This window comes from Bidens hawaiensis, unplaced genomic scaffold (genome assembly GCF_021521415.1).
Source record: "Bidens hawaiensis isolate Kalapana, Puna unplaced genomic scaffold, B.hawaiensis_p1.1 tig00055074_1, whole genome shotgun sequence".
NCBI lineage: Eukaryota > Viridiplantae > Streptophyta > Magnoliopsida > Asterales > Asteraceae > Bidens > Bidens hawaiensis.
Window position 1 is genome coordinate 59177 of NW_027499944.1, and position 22175 is coordinate 81351.

The window sequence follows — 22175 nt, forward strand, 5'->3', positions numbered from 1 at the left end:
CTTGGACAAGCAGAGCATGCGGACGATGGATTGGCATAAATGAAGGTTGAGGTGTAGGTTGGGGAGCTGGATCATTTTGGATCGGATCAGGCGGTTGGGGTCAGTGATCTCGGATTTGACCCTGTGGACGGAGGACTGGAGGGTGGAGGCGGCTGAGCGGATGGTGGAGAGAGAGGCGTCGGCGTCCTTGACGGAGGAGAGCTGTAAGAGTAGGCCGTCGTGGCGGGAGAGGACCTTGGAGCGGAATTGCTCATGGAGGAGGCGGATGCCGTCTTGGATCTTCTCTGCGCGGGATGCTGCGGTGCCGGCGGACAGTGCGTCGGAGGAGAACTGGGTGGAGTTGAATTCTGGGGACAGGAATTTAGAGAAGATGGGTTCGGAGGAGAAGGACTCTAGGAAGCTGCTGCTTGTGGTTGTGGTGGGTTTGTGTGACACCCGGTAAATTCCCAATCCCATAAACCAAGTAATCAACCTAAATATTAGGTAATTATGTTATATGCGCCTTGCGCGAGCGCGCCATATTAGAATCAGCGCGTGCATTTGTTATGTGCGCCCTGCGCGAGCGCGCTATGTTAGAATCGGCGCGAGTATTTGTTATGTGCGCCCTGCGCGAGCGCGCTATGTTAGAATCGGCGCGGGTATTTGTTATGTGCACCCTGCGCGAGCGCACCATGTTAAGAACCTGTGTGGGCATATGTTATATGCGCCATGCGCGAGTGTATTGGTTTTATGTTTCTATAACTTAATGTTGTCTAATGGGCTGACCGTCTCGCATGATGCTAAGGCGGGTGCATCCCAAATCGTCTATGCGCGTGCGGAAGGGGAACTAACCTCCCCGTATGGCGGGAACATTGAGAGCTAGTTTGTCTGAAGCTCCAAGATGGAATTGACTTCAACATAACTGATCACTATGTTGAAATACCAAGACCACCTGGAGAATCTACAAATGAAACTCAATGTCCCTAACTGCGAGAAGGTTACGTGCCTACCCGCAGCAAAGAAATGTCCTTCACGCAGAAAGCTATGCGCACAAAGTGATACGCACAGAACACTCAGTCTATCCTCCAGACGTAAGGAGATTACTCCCGCCCAAAAGAAAACAGTAGCGTGTTTCAGAGATTTTCCACTTTTTACTGTACACTGACAAAAGTACCTGAAAAAGCACACTGTAACATGAAAAGTCAACTGTCAGCCACCCTATTCTCACCAACCCCAGACCTGCATGTCCTGACCAAATCAAATCAAAATCTTTTATCCACTACTCCACTTTTAAATAAATAATAATAATTCCCATACTTTATCATCATTACACCTAGATATGAAAAGATTACAATCCCCTAAAGCAAAGGATTGTGTTCCCTTGAGTTTGACTATAAATATGTAACCTAAGTTATCACCCAAACACACTTCAAACTTCTCTCTTAAGAACTGCAAACTTGCACTAATCATCTCCCAAGCATCCGATCCTGTAACTAGGTAAGCCGAGAATATAACCTTGAGATCTACCTTCCAACCCTTATATTCTCCTATTTCTTGATCTTAATATATATACTTCTTAATCGTATTCTAGACCTTCAATTCAAAGGCCAACACCAAGAAAACCCGAATCTCGATTAATCCCTTAACAAGAACCACAGGTGAGTCTCATAGCCCCTATTTTCACTATTTTCACTGTTTTTAAACTGTTTTCGGGGCGAGGGACACGTACTTAAATTAAAATTTATCATGTTATACTTACAAGTTATGCAAACGATTGTGTTTAAATTATGTTTCATGATGAGCAATGCAAACGGTTATCTATGGTTTACGATGTATGTGCGCCAGAATTCGAGTAAGTGATCACTTTACCATTGGAACTCTAAGGGTAGGGACTGCTGGTTTGATCCGCCCACTCGTAGGGGTCGCACCTCTTACACAGACGAGTGCCTAGTATGGTCATGGGGCAGTACTATGGGTTTGAGCCCGCTCGTAGAGGTCGCTCCTCTTACGCAGACGAGCGCCTTGTTTTCCGGCACAACGTCTGCGCGTAACCCGCAGGACGGTATTATTCGCTCGTAGTGGCAGCGCCACTTACACAGACGAGCACGATTTTTCAGAAGTGTCCGCGCGTAACCCTCGGGACAGTATTACTTGTTTCGCTCGTAGTGGCAGCGCCACTTACACAGACGAGCACAGTTCCCAGAAATGTTCGCGCGTAACCCGCGGAACGATTTTATCAGAATATGTTGATAGAACTATGTTTTACCAAGCATGTGTTTTAATGATGCTATCAGAATTATGTTTCAGAATGATTTTTATCAAGGTTATGATGCAATACGATTTATCAAGTTACTAAAACTTGTGAACTCACTCAGTTTATACTGATTCAAATGTTTTACGTGTCTTTCAGGAGATAACTAGGTAGCGCTTGGAGTCACACTTAGAGCACCTCACGCTGAACATCTAAAACTAGCTTTTTGGAAGATTTTAGTTCTATCCCTTCGATGCGCGTGGTTGTTCCCGCCGCGCAAGGGGATATGGCGTGGAAATCTTCAACAGTTTTTATACTTGGATGTTTTTATGTAATTTTTAAACAATGTAATGTATTTGTATTAAACATTTCATGCGCAATGAAAATCTTACTTTGAATGTTTGCAATGGCCCGTGCTTAATTATCAATTCCCACTCGCGCGCGCCCGGCTGTTTCCGCCGCTCAGGGCCGGGTGTGACAGATTGGTATCAGAGCACTGGTTATAGCGAACTAGGAAAAGAAGTTTTAACCTAGACTATAACCGTTGGGGAATCGCATGAAATACTTTTTTTCAAAGAAAATATTTTCAAAAGAAACTATACACACACTTAGGAACACGGGTCACGCAGTGTCTAGTGAATAAAGATAAAGAACATTATGTGCTCAGAGTACATGCGCTAAGTTTAATATATTTTCATTCTCTTTTAAAGCGAGAATGCCTCCAACCAGAGCCAAGGGAATTACCATGACACCCGAGGAACTCGCGGAAATAATCGCGCAGGCGATTGCGACACATGAGGCCAGCAAGGCCGAATCAAGTCAGGGTCGTCAGAACGAGACCCCAGAACCCGATTCAGGAGCCTTGGACAAAGGGTGCTCCTATAAGACATTTATGGCCTGTAGGCCTTGGCCATTCAAGGGTACCGAAGGGGCCATTGGGCTCTACAACTGGATTGACAAGATGGAGACAGTTCTCTCCATTAGCAGATGTAGTGAGAACCAGAAGGTCCTTTACGCGACCTGCATGTTCCAAGAAGCAGCTTCGTCTTGGTGGAAACTTCAAGTGAAGACTTTGGGGCGAGAAGTTGCTCTTCACAAGACCTGGGAAGAACTGAAGGAAATGATGATGAGAAAGTTCTGCTCTCGCGCAGAAATCCAGAGTCTGCAGCAGGAATTCTGGAACCACACCATGGTAGGAACGGATATCGACGCCTACAACAACCGGTTCAACGAGCTTTGCCAGTTGGTACCCGACATGGCAAACACGGAGGAAAAGAAGATCGAGAGGTATATTTTTGGGTTACCTCCTGTTGTTAGGGTTCCGCTCAACGCCGCAGCGCCTCCAACCTTTGATGAGGCGGGTAGCGCGGGCCATCACCCTTACAAGGGATACGGTCCGTGCGGGTATGTTGACTACGCGCGGAAACGAGCAGCGAACCTCTGACTCCAAGAGGAAATGGAACTCTCACCACCGAGGGTCCGACTCCAAGCAGCCACCGTTCAAGAAGCAGGAAAGCACAAGGGTTTACGCGATCCAAGCCGCGGAGCCATCTAGGAAAGGATACAGCGGGCCTTACCCATGGTGCAACAAATGCAAGTTTCACCACGAGGGTGAATGCGCGAGCGTCACGTGCGCCAAATGTAACAGGCCAGGGCACAAGAAGGTGAATTGCCGTGCTAAAGAAGCTGGAGCCAGTGACAACTGCTACGCATGCGGAAAGCCAGGGCATTTCAGTCGGGATTGCCCGCAAAGGGGAAACCAAGCTCGCGGGAGAGCTTTTGTGATCGGCGCGGGTGAAGCTAAAGAAGAGCCGAATGTGGTAACCGGTACGTTTTTGCTTAACGGCCATTTTGCATCTGTCTTATTTGATACTGGCGCTGACCTAAGTTTTATATCTGCTGAGTTTAAAGACTCCCTAGGCCTAGCAACCAGTAGGCTAGACACACCTTATACTATAGAACTAGCCAATGGTAGGCAGTTATGCGCAAGCGAAAGAACCGAACAATGTGTAATAGTCATGGGAGGTCACGGGTTCAATATTAACTTGTTGCCAATAGACTTGGGAAGTTTTGACATCGTGGTAGGTATGGATTGGTTAGTCGAGAACCGCGCGGAAGTTATTTGCCATGAGAAGCAGGTTCGGATCCCACTGTTGAACGAAGAAACCTTGGTAATTCAAGGGGAAAGAAGGGGAGTTGCGACAAAACTAATTTCGTGCCTAAAAGCGCGCAAGTGCCTAAGGAAAGGGTGCTACGCCTTCCTGGCGCATGTAGTAGAGAAGAAAGGAGATGAGCGAAGAGTTGAAGACTTACCAGTAGTGCGCGAATTTCCAGAAGTTTTTCCTGAAGATTTGCCCGGATTGCCACAGCCGCGACAAGTAGAATTTCGTATTGATTTAGTCCCAGGAGCTGCGCCAGTAGCTCGAGCGCCTTATCGATTAGCTCCATCTGAGATGCAAGAGCTATCCAATCAGTTACAGGGACTATTGGATAAGGGTTTCATACGCCCAAGCTTTTCGCCTTGGGGAGCTCCAGTACTGTTTGTTAAGAAGAAGGATGGTTCCTTCCGGATGTGTATTGACTACAGGGAGCTGAACAAGCTGACAGTCAAGAATCGGTACCCCTTACCAAGGATTGACGACTTATTTGACCAGTTGCAGGGATCCAGTTATTATTCGAAGATAGATCTACGGTCAGGATACCACCAACTTAGGGTCCACGAGGAAGATGTGCCGAAAACAGCCTTCCGAACTAGATACGGCCATTATGAGTTCTTAGTGATGCCCTTCGGGCTAACTAATGCGCCGGCTGTATTCATGGATCTGATGAACCGCGTGTGCAAACCATACTTGGACAAGTTTGTGATTGTGTTTATAGATGATATTCTGATTTACTCTCGGACCAAGGCCGAGCATGAGCAACACCTGAGATTGATTTTGGAATTGTTGCGGAAAGAAAAGTTGTATGCGAAGTTTTCCAAATGTGAGTTTTGGCTTAGAGAAGTTCACTTTCTCGGTCACGTTGTAAACGAGAAAGGAATACACGTTGATCCTTCCAAAGTCAAGGCCATCGAAAACTGGGAAGCGCCAAAAACCCCAACTGAGGTGAGGCAATTCCTAGGACTAGCTGGCTACTATCGACGCTTCATTGAGAACTTCTCCAAGATAGCTCTACCACTGACCGCGCTAACTCAGAAAGACAAGAAGTTTGTTTGGGGCGAAAATCAGGAAACAGCATTTCAAATGTTAAAACAGAAGTTATGTAGTGCGCCGATTTTGTCTCTGCCCGAGGGGACGGATGACATCGTCGTTTACTGCGACGCTTCACATCAGGGACTTGGATGTGTCCTTATGCAGCGAGACAAAGTCATAGCGTATGCCTCGCGCCAACTCAAGACCAATGAAAAGAACTACACAACGCATGATCTGGAACTTGGAGCGGTTGTCTTCGCGCTAAAGATTTGGCGCCATTACCTCTATGGTACAAAGTGTATAATTTTTACGGATCACAAGAGCCTTCAACATATATTTGATCAAAAGGATTTAAACATGAGGCAACGAAGATGGGTTGAACTGTTGAACGATTATGATTGTGAAATAAAGTATCACCCTGGAAAGGCGAATGTGGTGGCAGACGCGCTAAGCAGGAAGGAGCGAATAAAAACACTACGAGTCAAGGCTCTGAGGCTGACCATTCGCGCAGATCTCTTTACCAGCATCCGAGACGCTCAGCAAGAAGCCTTGAAACCAGAGTTTGTTAAAAACGAATGCCTTGGGGGTATGATTAAGAGTTTGGAACTTAAAGAGAACGGCAATCTATATTTCGCTAACCGCATATGGGTCCCTCTCAAGGGAGGATTGCGCGAGCAAGTATTAAACGAAGCTCACAAGACGCGGTATTCCGTACATCCTGGCGCAGACAAGATGTACCAAGATGTTAAAGCGCTGTATTGGTGGCCCAATCTTAAAGGCGCCATCGCGACGTATGTCAGTAAGTGCCTGACGTGTTCGAAGGTAAAGGCTGAATACCAGAAACCATCAGGGTTGCTTCAACAGCCAGAAATTCCCATGTGGAAGTGGGAACAAATCTCTATGGACTTCATCACCAAACTGCCAAGGACACCTGGGGGTTACGACACGATCTGGGTTATTGTGGATCGGCTAACTAAGTCAGCGCACTTCCTGCCGATCAAGGAAACCGATAAGATGGAAAAGTTAGCCCGATTGTATATTCGAGAAGTAGTTTCAAAACATGGAGTCCCAGTGTCCATCATTTCTGATAGAGATAGTCGGTTCACCTCAAGATTTTGGAGATCGTTACAAGGGGCTTTAGGTACTCGTCTTGACATGAGTACGGCATATCATCCTCAAACGGATGGGCAAAGCGAGCGAACAATCCAGACATTGGAAGATATGCTACGCGCGTGCGCAATCGATTTCGGAGGTAGCTGGGATACTCATCTCCCATTGGTTGAATTTTCTTACAACAACAGCTATCACACAAGCATCAAGGCTGCGCCATTCGAAGCTTTGTATGGGCGCAAGTGTAGATCCCCACTGTGCTGGGCTGAAGTGGGTGACAAGCAAATGACTGGTCCAGAATTGATCCAAGAAACAACAGACAAGATTTTTCAGATACGGGATCGCCTTAAGACAGCGCGCGACAGACAGAAGAGCTACGCAGATGTGCGAAGGAAACCATTGGAGTTTCAGGTAGGGGATAGAGTACTTTTGAAAGTCTCTCCATGGAAAGGAGTCCCCCGTTTCGGCAAGCGAGGAAAGTTGAATCCGCGCTACATTGGACCATTTGAGATCCTGGAAAGGATCGGTCCGGTTGCTTATAAACTCCGTTTACCCGCCGAACTCAGTGGAGTTCATGATACGTTTCATGTGTCCAACCTCAAAAAGTGTTTATCTGACGAAACGTTGATTTTGCCGTTGGAAGAGATTCACATCGACAAACAGCTGCACTTCGTAGAAGAACCTATAGCAGTAACCGATTGGAAAGAACAAAAGTTACGCAGAAGCAGAATCAAGTTAGTAAAGGTTCAATGGAACTCGAGGCGTGGGCCTGAATTCACTTGGGAAAGAGAAGACCAGATGCGCAAGAAATACCCACACCTCTTTCAGAACATGGCTTCTGCCAGCGACGTCTCCTAAATTTCGGGACGAAATTCTCTTAACAGGGGGAGAATGTGACACCCGGTAAATTCCCAATCCCTTAAACCAAGTAATCAACCTAAATATTAGGTAATTATGTTATATGCGCCTTGCGCGAGCGCGCCATATTAGAATCAGCGCGTGCATTTGTTATGTGCGCCCTGCGCGAGCGCGCTATGTTAGAATCGGCGCGGGTATTTGTTATGTGCGCCCTGCGCGAGCGCTATGTTAGAATCGGCGCGGGTATTTGTTATGTGCACCCTGCGCGAGCGCACCATGTTAAGAACCTGCGTGGGCATATGTTATATGCGCCATGCGCGAGTGTATTGGTTTTATGTTTCTATAACTTAATGTTGTCTAATGGGCTGACCGTCTCGCATGATGCTAAGGCGGGTGCATCCCAAATCGTCTATGCGCGTGCGGAAGGGGAACTAACCTCCCCGCATGGCGGGAACATTGAGAGCTAGTTTGTCTGAAGCTCCAAGATGGAATTGACTTCAACATAACTGATCACTATGTTGAAATACCAAGACCACCTGGAGAATCTACAAATGAAACTCAATGTCCCTAACTGCGAGAAGGTTACGTGCCTTCCCGCAGCAAAGAAATGTCCTTCACGCAGAAAGCTATGCGCACAAAGTGATACGCACAGAACACTCAGTCTATCCTCCAGACGTAAGGAGATTACTCCCGCCCAAAAGAAAACAGTAGCGTGTTTCAGAGATTTTCCACTTTTTACTGTACACTGACAAAAGTACCTGAAAAAGCACACTGTAACATGAAAAGTCAACTGTCAGCCACCCTATTCTCACCAACCCCAGACCTGCATGTCCTGACCAAATCAAATCAAAATCTTTTATCCACTACTCCACTTTTAAATAAATAATAATAATTCCCATACTTTATCATCATTACACCTAGATATGAAAAGATTACAATCCCCTAAAGCAAGGGATTGTGTTCCCTTGAGTTTGACTATAAATATGTAACCTAAGTTATCACCCAAACACACTTCAAACTTCTCTCTTAAGAACTGCAAACTTGCACTAATCATCTCCCAAGCATCCGATCCTGTAACTAGGTAAGCCGAGAATATAACCTTGAGATCTACCTTCCAACCCTTATATTCTCCTATTTCTTGATCTTAATATATATACTTCTTAATCGTATTCTAGACCTTCAATTCAAAGGCCAACACCAAGAAAACCCGAATCTCGATTAATCCCTTAACAAGAACCACAGGTGAGTCTCATAGCCCCTATTTTCACTATTTTCACTGTTTTTAAACTGTTTTCGGGGCGAGGGACACGTACTTAAATTACGATTTATCATGTTATACTTACAAGTTATGCAAACGATTGTGTTTAAATTATGTTTCATGATGAGCAATGCAAACGGTTATCTATGGTTTACGATGTATGTGCGCCAGAATTCGAGTAAGTGATCACTTTACCATTGGAACTCTAAGGGTAGGGACTGCTGGTTTGATCCGCCCACTCGTAGGGGTCGCACCTCTTACACAGACGAGTGCCTAGTATGGTCATGGGGCAGTACTATGGGTTTGAGCCCGCTCGTAGAGGTCGCTCCTCTTACGCAGACGAGCGCCTTGTTTTCCGGCACAACGTCTGCGCGTAACCCGCAGGACGGTATTATTCGCTCGTAGTGGCAGCGCCACTTACACAGACGAGCAAGATTTTTCAGAAGTGTCCGCGCGTAACCCGCGGGACAGTATTACTTGTTTCGCTCGTAGTGGCAGCGCCACTTACACAGACGAGCACAGTTCCCAGAAATGTTCGCGCGTAACCCGCGGAACGATTTTATCAGAATATGTTGATAGAACTATGTTTTACCAAGCATGTGTTTTAATGATGCTATCAGAATTATGTTTCAGAATGATTTTTATCAAGGTTATGATGCAATACGATTTATCAAGTTACTAAAACTTGTGAACTCACTCAGTTTATACTGATTCAAATGTTTTACGTGTCTTTCAGGAGATAACTAGGTAGCGCTTGGAGTCACACTTAGAGCACCTCACGCTGAACATCTAAAACTAGCTTTTTGGAAGATTTTAGTTCTATCCCTTCGATGCGCGTGGTTGTTCCCGCCGCGCAAGGGGATATGGCGTGGAAATCTTCAACAGTTTTTATACTTGGATGTTTTTATGTAATTTTTAAACAATGTAATGTATTTGTATTAAACATTTCATGCGCAATGAAAATCTTACTTTGAATGTTTGCAATGGCCCGTGCTTAATTATCAATTCCCACTCGCGCGCGCCCGGCTGTTTCCGCCGCTCAGGGCCGGGTGTGACAGTTTGAAGGTGGGGAGGCGTTGGACGGAGGTGCGTTGGACCGCCGGAGACGATGACATTTTTGCTTGCTTGGTTCTCCAGCTATTGTTGTTGCCGGAGAGAAATTATTGATAAAAAGACCAGGAAATGGTAGCTACTAGCTACCGACGGGAATGTGTTTACTTTACTGCCTATGTGGAAACAAAATAAAGTATTTAATGGTATTGCTGCAGTTTGGTGTGATTTTAAACTAAAAATCAAAACTTTGGTTTTTAGATTATTTAAACCATTCAGTTTTGATTTTTTTGGTTTCAGTTTTTGGCATTTGAGATAGAAAATTTAGGCCAAAAAGAAAGTTGGCATAAAATACTGTAAATAATTTTGTTAATGGTTAACTAGTAGACTATTATGCATTTCGCCAAAAGTATTTGAGTATATTTTTAGTAAATTTTTTAAATTAATTAAAATAAAAAACAAAAAATAAAAATCTACAAATTCGATTCGGTTCGGTTTTTGTTACATACAAACATAAAGCAAAACCGTCGGTATTTGTCTTGGTTTTGTTTTTTCGGTTTGAAGTTTTCGGTTTCTTGCATACCTACTAAATGGTATTTTGGTGTCGGTTACATTCATTACGGTACCCTCAGTTGGTAACTCCGAACATTAAGGCAATCTGGTTAGTAAATCCGAGCGTTACGCACCGAGTTGGCATGAAGTAGGTTGGTATTATTTATGTTAGTTACAGTATCATAACTAAAACAAGAGAATTACATATTTAAAGATAAAAAGAACATATAAATAATCAAAAGTACCTTTGTAGCGCGGGGCTCTGATATTTATCTTAAGTTATAATTTGTAATTGCAAAAAAATGAAATATAAAATAAATATTACATATAGGGTGACTAAGAGCATGTTTGGGATTGAATTTGAAAAATGCTTATTGGTTTATTGGTGTTTTTAAAAAGCAACAAGTTAAAATGTGTTTGGCAAACACAAAAAATAATATTTTAACTTTTTAAAAAAGTTAAAAAGAAGTTTTTCAAAAGCCTCAAATCCTGGTTGTTCAAATGGTTTTTTGAAAAAGTCAGTAAACCTTTTTCAAACTCAATCCCAAACATGCTCTAAACTTTGCCAACAACTACGCTTACGAGTTACGATTTGTGTTGAAAACGAAACTCTGGAAACACATAGTATATCTGCTTTAAGACGAAGGTGTCTCCAAACTAAACCACTACCATTTTTAATGGCTAACTAGAACTACTTGTCAGGTGATATTAAAAGGCTTATTACTCCCCAAACACAAACCTCACATGAGCGAATAAACCTTACCATCTCCAACGAGTTAGGGGGTGTTTGGGTGAGCTTTTAAAACTTGTTTATTTCATATTTGTTTTTTGAAAAGCAAAAGATGTTTGGTAAAGCAAATCAAAAGGCTTCAAAATAAAGCTTTTCAAAAGTTATTTTTTGTTTTTCAAAAAGCAAATAAGCAAAAAAAGTAAAAGTGATTCGCATTTCCATAACCTATTTCTACTTATGATCATCTGAGACACACAATCTTCTAACTAGCCTAATGCTTACATACAAGTAATTAATAAGATCTACTCATCAAAGAAACAAACAACTCACCTGCATGACCTCATCAAGCAGCAGCACATGCGTAAACTGATCCCTTTTCTTCGATAACACCCTTTGCAAATGCCAAACTGCCACCACAACCGAATGCAGCTGGTCATACAACTCCCAATCCTCTGCCACAACGCCTCCTTCGCCTTACCTCCACTCCCAATCTGCGGCGTCCCACTCCTCTGTATCCCCCCGGGACCCCCAAACCCCCCACCACCCGACGCCGAAATCGCCTTCATATCCAACGCCACGCTCACGCTCTTCACACATGTATTCTTATACTTATTAATCAAGCCATCAACCGCCGGCCGCAACTCCCCTGAATTATAAAAGACTTGCAACCCCGCACCGACCTCGGCCTAATTAAAGCCTTGGAGCCCCCGCTCCAAGGCCGTCATTCCTTGGGTGCGTAGCCTCTGCCCGGCTTCGAACACGAGCTTCAGCTCCTCGTCAACTGACATGATTCCTTGGGTGCGCAGCTTCTGCCCGGCTCTGCCCGCCTACGGCGGTTTGGCTCATGTCCAAAGCCCAAAAACGCCTCCTAAATAAAGTTTTGGGCATTTTTATGTTTTTTCAGCACTTTTTATGTTTTTGGGTTTGTGTTCAGACCATGGGCCATTTTAGGCCAATTTCATATTAGACTCTTTATTTATATGTTGGTTATGTAATTGCAAAAGACAAACTTGAGTTTTATAATAACTACTTTTTCTCTTCATTTTCCCTTACCTTTGGGTGGGATTATTAGGGTTTGGAAGTTCATCTCGGGTATTCGTTGAATCAACGTGATTCGATCTTCATTTTCGTTTTACCGCTGCATCAGTCTGTCCGGTCAATGTGGGAGACTTATGTTGCGGCTAATAAGTTATTCTCCCAAAAGGTTATTGAAGTAGTCAACCTTGAGGACGACTTCGTCTGGATACATGATTACCATCTAATGGTGTTGCCTGCCTTTTTAAGAAGACGGTTTAACCGTCTAAGAATGGGTTTTTTTCTCCACAGCCCCTTTCCATCTTCCGAGATCTACCGAACACTTCCGGTTCGCGAGGAAATCCTCAAAGCGCTACAGAAATCCGACCTTATCGGTTTCCACACGTTTGATTACGCGCATCATTTTCTTTCTTGTTGCAGTCGGATGTTCGGTTTGGAGTACCAATCGAAACGAGGGTATATCGGGTTGGATTATTACGGAAGAACGGTTGGGGTCAAGATAATGCCTGTTGGAATCCACATGGGTCAAATCGAGTCGGTTATGAAACTTGCTGATATAGAGTGGCGAGTCGAGGAACTTAAGCGAGAATTTGATGGGAAAACCTTGTTTCTTGGAGTTGATGACATGGACGTGTTTAAAGCCATCAATTTAAAACTTCTAGCGATGGAACAGTTGTTGAAAACGCATCCATCGTGGCAGGGTTGTGAGCTTCTTGTGCAAATTGCAAATCCCGTCAGGGGTAAAGGCGGAATTTACTTGGATGAAATACAAGCCGAGATACAAGAAAGTTGTAAGCGTATCAATAATCAGTTCGGTAAACCTGGGTATCAGCCGATCGTTTACATCGACACCCCTCTCGGGATCTACGAGCGTGTTGCTTATTACAGTATAGCCGAATGCGTTGTCGTGACAGCGGTTCATGATGGTTTGAATTTAACTCCTTACGAGTATATCATGTGTCGTGAGGGTGTTTCAGGCTCGGATTCAAACGAGCCTAAAAAGAGTATGTTGGTTGTGTTAGAGTTTATCAGGTGTTCACAGTCTTTAAGCGGTGCGATTCGTGTGAAACCATGGAACGTTGAAGCGGCAGCTGAGGGGATGAACGAGGCTATATCCATGAGTGAGCCTGAGAAGTAGTTAAGGCACTAGAAGCATTATCGTTACGTTAGTACGCATAATGTCAGTTATTGGTCTAAAAGCTTCTTGCAAGATATGGAACGAACGTGTGCAAATTATTTTAGGAAAAGATGCTGGGGAATCGGTTTGGGATTCGGGTTCCGGGTCGTGGCCTTAGATCCTAATTTTAGGAAGCTTTCGATTGATAATATTGTTTCGGCTTATATAAAGGCGAAAAACCGGGCGATTTTGTTGGATTATGACGGGACCGTGATGCCTCAGAATTCGATTATTAAGACACCGAGTCGAGAAGTTATTTCAATTCTCAATACGCTTTCGGGTGATAATAATAATAAAGTGTTTATTATCAGCGGACGAGGTCGAGAAAGTTTAAACAAGGCATTTATACCTTGCAAGAGGCTCGGGATTGCAGCCGAACATGGTTACTTCATGAAGTTTGTTTCCATGATACTGATAAAGTTGGATTTAATTTGTGATAGGGAAATGGCTGGGTGACGGGTCAACATGAGAACTAGGCCTGGAAAACCGGGCAGGTTTGGGTCAAAACGGGTCATTGTAGAAAAAAAAATTTAATTTGGTTTGGATCAAGACGGACATCCCTTTGGTTTGTGTCCGAACCGGCCATTTGAAAAAAAACATCATTTTTCATTTTTTAAAAAGGCATCAGTTTGTTTCATGTCAAAACGCGTCACTTTATAAAAAAACATCAATTTGGTTCGGGTCAAAATGGGCCGTTTAAAAAGGCATCAACTTGGTTCGGGTCAAAACGTGTCACTTAGAAAAAAAACATCAATTTGGCTCGGGTCAAAATGGGTTGTTTTAAAAAAAGCATCAATATGGTTCGGTTCAAAACGGGTCATTTTAAGAAAGCATCAATTTGGTTAGGATCAAAACGAGTCGTTTTAAAAAAGCATCAATTTTTCGTGTCAAAATGTGTCACTTTACAAAAAACATCAATTTGTTTTGGTTCAAAACGGGCCATTTAAATCATCAATTTGGACACTTTTAAATTAATAAGTTTTATAGTAGTTACAGGTTTTGACCAATGGCTAATTTAACTACACACAAATTGACCCGTTGACCACGATTTATTTTTGTTCAATCAACCACTCACTCCTTGAAACATAATAATGTCATGACAAGTAATCATAGAAAACGCGTACGTATTATGTGTCGTGTCAGGTGGCCGGGTGGCTTGGAATGGGAAACATGCGGTCACAGTAATGATTTTGGATGGATGCAAATGGCTGAGCCTGTGATGAAACTATACACCGAGTCAACGGACGGGTCTTCAATTGAAACCAAGGAAAGTGCATTGGTGTGGCAGTATCGGGACGCGGACCCGGTGTTCGGGTTTGCTCAGGCAAAGGAGATGTTAGACCATCTCGAGAGTGTATTGGCAAACGAACCCATCGCGGTCAAAAGTGGTCAGTATATTGTTGAAGTCAAACCTCAAGAAGCCAGCAAAGGTCTTGTAGCAGAGAAGATATTTAAATCAATGGCTGAAAGCGGGAAGCAGGCTGATTTTGTTCTTTGTATCGGTGATGATAGATCTGATGAAGATATGTTTGAGATTATTGGTAATTCGATTTCAAGAAACTTGCTTTCGGTGAATACCAATGTGTTTGCGTATACGGTGTGACAGAAGCCGAGTAAAGCCAAATACTATTTGGATGACACGAACGAGGTTATTTTGATGCTTGAGAATCTTGCTGAGGCTACAGATTCACCGGTCACATCTGAAGATGAGGATGAAAGTGAGTAGTAGGTCGTGTCTGTGTCTAAACGTGTTTTTTAAACGCGCATTATTCTTAATTGGGTCAGGATTTAAGGTTGTGGATTGAGGTGACTTGGTGTTGGTTCGGTTCATCTTGTTTGGTCTGCTTTTGTTTGGACATAATCTGAAAATTCATTTGTTTTGAGGAAGGTGGTTAGTTTTGTAGGATTTGTGTTTTGTTTCCTAAGATCCAATTGTATACTTGCATGTTTTGAAATTCATCTCAAGTTAATCACACATGCCCATAATATATCCTTATCCATTTGTATACATTCAAGACACACAGCAATTAAAATGGAACCAACAATTTACCATATCGATCTCGAATTTTTCATTCTTAAAACTTGGTTCCGGTGTAAAAAATGCTCGGTTCGGTACCATAGCCAAAATACGGTAAATACCGGTACCGTAACCAACATGTACCGATCCTGATTTTCTTACTAATCTTGATACCGGTATTGATTCCGAAGTTTTCGTTTCGGTACCATTTTCTCATCTCTAATTTGCAATCATGGCATGAATTTTAAGTTGTGGCACTTTCATATATGGGAACATTCAAAGAAACTCTTAATGTCCAAAATAACATGACTCAAAGGATTCGGTTAGAACACAAAGTTAGTTCCCCGTCAACAAGCCAGGCAGTCTCTCAGTCTCTTAACTATACTCTTAAAAAAGATTAATTTTTCAATAAGGTCGAGATTTTAACTTGTTATCCAACCTGCATCAAGATAGCATAAAACATCTAGCCTCATGAACAAGAAGCAAAATTGGTCATTTATATGAATAAACCACTTCAAGATAAAATACTTACAATTTATCACAAAATACCAACAATGGTATCATACACTTATAGGGCTTGGACCCACGAAACAACCCGATTTTCAACAGGAATTTTAACACATTTCGACAGGATCGTCTGAAACTCATCGCCACTTGTTGGCTCTTTCTAAATAAGAACCTCCATAATCTTGCCCATTGCTTCGTGGTTGTTTCTGAAAAGAGTTCAGCGTGTCGTGCACAGTAACTCAACGACGCCGAAAAACGATAACTTTGTTTTCAGTAGGATCGTTTTTGCCATTCAAAAGGGGGGGTGACGCAACTTGTTGCCCGCTCACTTGCCCCTCTATTGTAGTTGAATTCTTTTATTATAATATCACATGATGATGTTTCTTTAAAAAAAAAATTCATACGCAGTGTCAGAAAGATTCTTTATGGTTGCATCAATCTTCAGCAAGCTTTTCAGTCATGGAGTTTCTAGCCATCCATAAGTGTTCATGGACCGAGTTCCGACATGCCAAATGTAACTAACATCTGCAATTATGCACAGAATCAGTTAACCAACTCCCTAGCACATATTCACATTTCCACACTTGGGTGTTATAGCATTATTTTTTAAAAGGGTTAATTAAAAAAAAACATTCTACTTTGTTATTTTTCAATAGAAAGTGCCCCAACTTAATTTGATGCACTGAAATCCCTCAACTTGTAGAAAAAGTCGCTATTTTTTGTCAAAACATAAAAAGGTATGTTAAAGTCCTTAAACCTGTCTAAAACAGACGTAATTCAATCAATCATACCTATTAAAATGCACATACTTGTGAATTTTTATTTATATAATGACTTGTTAAATCTTAAATTACTCAAATTTGATAAAATGCATGTACTTGTAAACTCTTAAAATTATTAATAAAAAATTGATAGTGTTGGTTCATAAGTAACAAACCATGTTGGTTCGTTCTTAAGTTAGTGTGCCAGGTTCATTTCGTGTTGTTCCTTTGGAGTCCCATAAACATGAAAACCCATGAACCCTCACTATTGGTTGGCGGGTCGTTTAGTCGAATGTGATTTTTGATGACTTGATTAGAACTAGGTTTAAAAGCTAGAGTTGTTTTCTTCTATCAGGACCAGGTTTCACATATCCAAGGAAGGCGGTAGTAATGTGAATATTAGAGAACACCCTTTCTATAGGAAAAAAAATCACATTAAAACCTCGTACTTGAATAACACCACCTTAATTTGTCCACTCAATTTTTCAAAAAAAAAAAAAAAAAAAACAGTATAAATCCAATGACATATCATCTTAAGATTTCCTAGAAACAACAGTATTCTCCGTTATAGAGGACCCAAGACTCGACATAAGAGAATAAACAGGACTAAACTCCTTATCACCCCTTGCCCTTACATTCACAGCATGGTCATCAAGAGTCACTTTAATACCCTTCCATATCTGATCCTCCCCTTGCGAATCCAGCCACAACGAATACTGCAACGGACTAAACTTATTCCTCTGCATCGGCGACTGCAACTCATCCGGCGCTCGAGAATAAAGATGATGAAGTACAACACTCAATGGCAAATCTTGAAGCAATGGTGACCCACCAAGCTGTGCCGTTTCAAGAAATATAACCGGCCTAAACGCCCGCAGCGCCCGATACGGTGCACCGAGTTGCTCGACCGGGAACAAGTTCTGACCCACGGCTAGTTCCAGCTCAGCCATGTCCTGAACCATTCTCAGCTTGCCCGACTTGGATAACGGTCTGACTAGAGAGGCGTGTCGGATGAAGAATATTAAGACCCGTGAAGCCATGGTCCGGACGAGTCTGGTGCAAATGGTTTCGGTCCCGACTGAGATGACTTTGGCAGATGACGGTAATAGTTTTGATAAGAACTCGGTGCGGAAATGGGAAATGTGTTTTTGTAATTCTTCCATGTAAGGTGACAAGTTGTTGTCGGCTGAGGCAAAGTTTTGGGTGTGGATTTGAAGGATGCATGACTCGAGGCGTTCGAGCATGGATTGGAATAAGGGTGTGACGGATTCACAGGCGACTTCATATATGGTGTTGAGTAACGGGGATAATATGTCGGAAGCGATTGGCGGGAGGCCTTTTGTCATGGTGGATATGGAACCGTGGATGTCTTGTAAGTGTTGGCAGAGTGTGAAGTTTTTGAGTTGGGCTGGCGTAGCTGGGCCAGATATTTGACGAGCTTCTGGGCCTGTTGAGATCTGCAAATCAAAAGTTTGATTATGATTAGTTGATCCTTACAAACTTCTGGCAAAAGAAACAAAAAAGTGTTTGCAGGTTGGCCCAAACCTTTACCCAGCCTGCCTACTTTGCCACTACTAATATTTATATTCTTGGCATTTAACTCCCAACTAATGAGCATGTTTTCATTTTTTTTCTCTAAATATATATTTTGCTACCCTAATACTTCATTTGTAATTAAATGTCATTTTCATATAAAAAATAGCAAATAAAAAGCAGGTCTTGTTAGTTATCAATTATGATGTTAAAAGACACATATTTAACACTAAAATGTCAAATATGGACTCCTCTTAGAAGACTTTTGTAAATGAACCGAACAAACACAAACGAAGCACATTTGCTTGTTTAACTTACAAATAATCGAGCACGAACAATTAAACTAACAGCGTTTTCTAGTTCATGTCCGTTCAATGTGTTTGCATTCGTTTATGTTCGTTCGTTACTTGTATAAACGAACGTGAACGAAGTAACATAACTGAACATAGATGAAAGAACGTAACTAAGGTAATTAAAAGTAAGTAGATGTGTACAACAATGTGCTGGGCCTAACAAGTTACTGAAACTACACTAATCATAATGGGCCTAAAAATCAAGGAACATAAATGAACGAACTTAAACAAATGTAAACTAACAAACACAAACAAATTTAAATAAATGAACGTTCAAGAACATAAATGAACGAACAATACATGCATTCATGTTCGTTCGTTTAACTGAATGAGTGAAAAATATTTTTCGTGTTTGTTCATTTAACATAACCAAACTTCCTGCCGAACAGTTTAATGAACATTTGGTTCATTTACAGGCTTACTTTTTAGTGCGTGTGAGAATGTTATTTAAATCATACAAACAATGGCTAGAAAAGATTAACTTATTCTACATTTTACAACAAAAAAAAAGTTTATAAACGAGTAACTAAAAATGACAATTCGAAGTGTTTATATTCTGAAATATTATACTGAAAAACATATTTGTACCTGGTACTCAGCTAGTTGAGCAAGCAAAAGCAGGACTTTGCTGATCTCACGCAGGACAAGAAGAGTCAACCGTGCATCCAACTGAACTGCTTCAATTGCACCAACCATTTGATCTCTCCCTTCTACTGTTATAGCAGGTAAAACCCCATTAACGTCCGTGTCGCGTGAAATTCTTTCAACAAGATTTTCAATCATAGACAAGAGTTTTGGATAACCAATGGTAAATATCTCTTTAACAAAGCTTGATGCTGTGAAAGTAGATTTCATTTGGTTTGTAAGTGATTTGACAATTGCTTCCCAAACACGAGCGGTTAAGATAGGGTCACCATCCTAGATAGAAATAATAACAATTGTATACAGTTATACCCTTGTGTATATGATTTAAACAAGAACTTAAAAGAGTCGTGTATAGTTGGTCATAGAAAAATGAAAAGAAGCTTACAAAAGCCAATTCCTTGAAATAATAGCATTTCTTCACATGTGCTAGAAATGAAGCATCTTTTATTACTTTTGTTAGGTTTAAAACTATGTACTCCTTAAAACATTATTTTTAATCAGATTCACATAGGACATATTGCATTTCAGATTAATGGTAAAACATGATCCACAATAAAGACACGATTGACGAAACTGGCTTCATCAAAAGCAATTTCTAATAACAAACTTTCATCAAAAGCAATTGATATCAAACCTAACTAAAATTCACATTCCTTGATGGTATGAAACATTAGTTTTGGGTGTTTAAATTTGCCTTTGAAAGTGATTCGTGTTTCCGTAACCTACTTCTATTATGATCATCAGAGACTGTATGTAACATAAAAGATTATAAAATGCATACCGTTATTTGCACCATACACTCAACATCATCTAAGGTAAAGAATACATCCAAACACCATTGCCTGCAGGCCATTTCGTTACTATAAGTTACTTAATTGTAATTACTCAATGTCACATAATCACTTCTATAAACAATCCAAACACCTTTATATTTGCCATGTACATCAAGAACATGTTTGCTAAAGAACACAGTGACACACAATCTTCAAACTAACCTAATGCTTAGAAGTATATAATAAGATCTACTCATCAAAAAAACAGTGCCAGCAAGAATGAAAGAAACAACTCACCTGCATGACCTCATCACGCAGTAACACATGCGTAAATGGATCCCATTTCTTCGACAGCACCCGCTGCAAATGCCAAACCGCCACCACAACCGAATGCAGCTGATCCATACAACTCCCCATCCTCTGCCACAACGCCTCCTTCGCCTTCCCTCCACTCCCAATCTGTGGCGTCCCGCTCCTCTGTATCCCCTCGGGACCCCCAAAGCCCCCGCCACCGGACGCCGAAATCGCCTTCATATCCAACGCCACGCTCACACTCTTGACACCTATATTCTTATACTTGCTAATCAGCCCATCAACCGTCGGCCGCAGCTCCCCTAAATTATAAAACACCTGTAGCCCCGCACCGACCTCCGCCTGATTAAAGCCTTGGAGGCCGCGCTCCAAGGCCTTCATTCCTTGGGTCCGCAGCCTCTGCCCCGCTTCAAACACGAGCTTTAACTCCTCGTCAACCGACACGACTCCGGACAGATCATTTTCGGTGCATAGGCGCAGAATCTCGCTGTGTAGCTGAGCGGCTTTGGATAGATCGAGCTTCTGAGGCTCGGGCTCGGCCATGACGTCGCGAAGCTTGTTGGACAGGCGAAGCACGCGGACTGGATTAAATGAAGGGTGAGGTGTAGGTTAGAGAGCTGGATGGTCTTGGATCGGATCTGGCGGTTGGGGTCTGTGATCTGGGATCTGATCCTGTGGACGGAGGACTGGAGGGTGGAGACGGCGGAGCGGATGGCGGAGAGAGAGGCGTCTGCGTTTCTGACGGAGGAGAGCTGGGAGAGGAGGTCGTCGTGGTGGGAGAGGACCTCGGAGCGGAGTTGCTTATGGAGGAGGCGGATGCCGTCCTGAATCTTCTTAGCGCGGGAGGCGGCGGTGCCGGAGGAGAACTGGGTGGAGTTGAAGTCCGGGGAGAGGAATTTGGAGAAGATGGGGTCGGAGGAGAAGGAGTATAGGAGGCTGCTGCTGGTTGTGGTGGTGGGTTTGAAGGTGGGGAGGCGTTGGACGGAGGTGCGTTGAACCGCCGGAGATGATGACATTGTTTCTCCGGTGGGGGTGATATTATTATTGTTGCCGGAGAGGTTTTATATTGATAAACAGACAAGGTACCGACGGTGTGTGGAAACAAAATTTAAATTATTATACTATATATTAAAGGATAAGGTCCTGCTACAGTACAGAGGGTATATTTGTAATTCTTTTGTTTTTGTCAGGTTTCTTTGGACACTTTACACACCGATTCCAATTTCCACCTGCATATTGAATGCCCATCAAATTGCTTCGCGACTTTCACCATTGGCTTTCCGTTACGAGTCATTAGATGATGTTGTTGGCTGCCGACAGGAACGGGGAAGCGGTGGTGCTGGTTCAGGTTGCTGCTACGACGGCAAGGGAAGAGGTACGTTGCGTTGGTTATGGCTGTCGTGAGGTTCGTTGCTGCTACTTACACTGAAAATGCGAAAGGTCAGCGGTGGCAATTCTTTTCTGCATTAGATATTTTCTTATCCCTTGGTATGAGGCGGATGAAGTTGGTCGACTCTGTCTCCTTATTGCTTAGGTTTTTTATGTGGGTTTTGGTGTAAATAAATTGGGATAATTTTAAGTTTTCCTACTTTGTTCTTCTATTGTCAAGCTGTTTTTTAGGGTTACTAACTGGGGTTTCCCATGTACTAATGTAATGTAATAAAAAACATTACAGCTTAGGTGAAGGTTTGGAAGTTGTGATCAGTAAAGATCACACCTCGGGCTAGCTGGTTATGGTTTTGTTGTCTTTGGTTATCCTGCTGTATATATGTGTAGCTGAGAGAGTCATCTTGCAAGTGCTTTATATAAGTTCAGTTTGGGTTTATTCATGATGATGTTGTGGTTAAGGTGCTTTTGACTTTTGTTGACTGCACTATGTGACATTTTTGTTAGTTTCTGATGATCCTTGGACCTTGGTATTAATTATGATGTGCTAATTTTGTAGGAGAATGGTTAATAAGCACAGAAGTCTTGACATTGCAATATGATAGTTGTTACATCGAAGTTTTTTTTTTACTTTGCACATATGTATCAATAATCATTTTAGTTATATTCTTGATGTAGATGACCACGGGTATCAACA

General features: G+C 42.4%; 2 pseudogenes across 1 annotated transcript; one reads left to right on the plus strand and one right to left on the minus strand.

Moving 5' to 3' along the window:
* The first annotated feature begins 160 nt into the window (after positions 1 to 160).
* On the plus strand, positions 161 to 15083 carry LOC143600921 (putative alpha,alpha-trehalose-phosphate synthase [UDP-forming] 7 pseudogene; annotated as a pseudogene). The gene is made up of 3 exons (XR_013147567.1): positions 161 to 418; positions 12052 to 13586; positions 14335 to 15083. The product of XR_013147567.1 is annotated as a putative alpha,alpha-trehalose-phosphate synthase [UDP-forming] 7 pseudogene (transcript).
* A 1926-nt stretch (positions 15084 to 17009) lies between these two features.
* Positions 17010 to 21108, minus strand: LOC143600922 (conserved oligomeric Golgi complex subunit 5 pseudogene; annotated as a pseudogene).
* Between the last annotated feature and the right edge of the window lie 1067 nt (positions 21109 to 22175).